Here is a 3,066-nt window from a genome sequence, read left to right as displayed (position 1 = left end):
AACTATAATGAATGTGAGTGAAGAAAATAATTTTCACGCAATAAAAATGAGCACCAAAGTTTTGTTATCCACGTTGGGGAAATTCCACTAGTACAACCCCAGATAGCTTGGTGGAATTTTATAAGAAAGAAATTTTTAATTAATCGTAACATGTTTTAAATGTGGTGGATATACATGCCAGAAACATGTAGAATATGCAAATGACCTAATGATGCAAAAATTTCAAGGAGTAGAAAAAATTAAAATTCTGAAGTCAACGTCTGGTGGGATATTTACCAGAGCCATACTATCCACTTTTTGCCTATTTTACAAAAAGCGGACCTAAAAATCATAGATACTTTTTGGAATTATCTCTCTCAGCATTTGTGCATTTCCATTTTGGATGTCCAAATTTTTTTTTTCAAAGTTGAGTTTTTGCCTCTCCTAGTGTTCTTGTAAACAAAAAGATAAGGCAAATATAGATGACAACAAAATGAAAATTTTAGAGTTTAAGTATGCAAAAGAATCTGAAAACTATAATAAATGTGAGTGAAGAAAATTATTTTCACTCACTAAAAATGAACACCAAAGTTTTGTTATCCACGTTGGGGAAATTCCACTAGTACAACACCAGATAACCTTGTGGAATTTTATTAGAGAGAAATTTCGAATTGATCCTAACATGTTTTAAATGTGGTGGATATGCATGCCAGCAACATGTTGAAGATTAAAATGACATAATGATCCAAAAATTTCAAGGAGTGGAAAAAATTAAAATTCTCAAGTTAACGTGCGGTGGGATATTTACTAGAGCCAAACAACCCACTTTTTGCCTATTTTACAAAAAGCGGACCTAAAAAATCACAGATTCCTTTTGGAATTATTTCTCTCAACATTTCTGCATTTCTATTTTGGATGTTAAATTTCTTTTTCAAACTTGAATTTTTCTCTCTCCCAGTTTTCTCGTAAACAAAAAGGTAAGGCAAATATAGATCACAACAAAATGAAAATTCTAGAGTTTATGAACGGAAAAGAATTTGAAAACTATAATAATTGAGAGTGAAGAAAATTATTTTCACGCACTAAAAATGAACACCAAAGTTTTGTTATCCACGTTGGGGAAATTCCACTAGTACCACCCCAGATAGCTTGGTGGAATTTTATAAGAAAGAGATTTCTAATTGATCCTAATATTTTTTAAATGTGGTGGATATGCATGCCAGAAACATGTTGAAGATGGAAATGACCTAATGATCCAAAAATTTCAAGGAGTAGAAAAAATTAAAATTCTCAAGTTTACGTGCTGTGGGATATTTACTAGAGCCAAACAACTCACTTTTTGCCTATTTTACAAAAGCGGACCTAAAAAATCACAGATACTTTTTGGAATTATCTCTCTCAGCATTTGAGCATTTCCACTTTGGATGTTCAATTTTTTTTTTCAAACATGAGTTTTTCACTCTCCCAATTTTCTTGTAAACAAAAAGATAAGGTCAATATAGATCACAACAAAATGAAAATTTAAGATTTGATGTAAGCAAAATAATTTGAAAACTATAATGAATGTGAGTGAAGAAAATTATTTTCACGTACTAAAAATGAACACCAAAGTTTTGTTATCCACGTTGGGGAAATTCCACTAATACAACCCCAGATAGCTTGGTTGCATTTTATAAGAAAGAAATTTTTAATTGATCGTAACATGTTTTAAATGTGGTGGATATACATGCCAGAAACATGTAGAATATGTAAATGACCTAATGATCCAAAAATTTCAAGGCGTAGAAAAAATTAAAATTCTAAAGTCAACGTGCGGTGGGATATTTACTAGAGCCATACTACCCACTTTTAGCCTATTTTAAAAAAATCGGACCTAAAAAATCACAGATACTTTTTGGAATTATCTCTCACAGCATTTGTGCATTTCCATTTTTTATATAAATTTTTTTTCCAAACTTGAGTTTTTCACTCTCCCAGTTTTCTCGGAAACAAAAAGATAAGGCAAGTATAGATCACAACAAAATGAAAATTTTAGAGATTTTGTATGCAAAAGAATTTGGAAACTATAATAAATGTGAGTGAAGAAAATGATTTTCACGCACTAAAAATGAACACCAAAGTTTTGTTATCCGTGTTGGGGAAATTCCACTAGTACAACTCCACATAGCTTGGTGGAATTTTATAAAAAAGAGATTTCTAATTGATCCTAACATGTTTTAAATGTGGTGGATATGCATGCCAGAAACATGTTGAAGATGAAAATGACCTAATGATCATAAAATTTCAAGTAGTAGAAAACATTAAAATTTTCAAGTTAACGTGTGGTGGGATATTTACCAGAGCCAAAGAACCCACTTTTTTCCTATTTTACAAAAAGTGGACCTAAAAAATCATAGATACTTTTTGGATTTATCACTCTCAGCATTTGTGCATTTCCATTTTGGATGTTCAATTTTGTTTTTTCAAAGTTGAGTTTTCCACTCTCCTTGATTTCTTGCAAACAAAAAGATAAGGAAAATATAGATCACAACAAAATGAAAATTTAAGAGTTGATGTAAGAAAAATAATTTGAAAACTATAATAAATGTGAGTGAAGAAAATTATTTTCACGCATTAAAAATGAACACCTAAGTTTTCTAATCCACGTTGTGGAAATTCCACTAGGACAACCCCAGATAGCTTGGTGGAATTTTAGAAGAAAGAGATTTCTAATTGATCCTAACATGTTTAAAATGTGGTGGATATGCATGCCATAAACATGTTGAAGATGCAAATGACCTAATGATCCAAAAATTTCAAGACGTAGAAAAATTATAATTCCCAAGTTAGCATGTGGTGGGATATTTACCAGAGCCAAACAACCCACTTCTTGCCTATTTTACAAAAAGCGGACCTAAAAAGTCACAGATACCTTTTGGAACTACCTCTCTCAGCATTTGTGTAATTCCATTTTGGATGTTACATTTTTTTTTTCAAACTTGAGTTTTTCTCTCTCGCAGTTTCCTCGTAAACAAAAAGATAAGGCTAATATAGATCACAACAAAATGAAAATTTTAAAGTTTATGTAAGCAAAATAATTTGAAAACT

The sequence above is a fragment of the Aristolochia californica genome, unplaced genomic scaffold (genome assembly GCF_029961685.1).
Source record: "Aristolochia californica isolate CCGP_79_NKW_82.1479 unplaced genomic scaffold, dmAriCali1.0.hap1 SCAF_8, whole genome shotgun sequence".
Taxonomy (NCBI): Eukaryota; Viridiplantae; Streptophyta; class Magnoliopsida; order Piperales; family Aristolochiaceae; genus Aristolochia; species Aristolochia californica.
Note: the sequence above shows the minus strand (reverse complement) of the source record.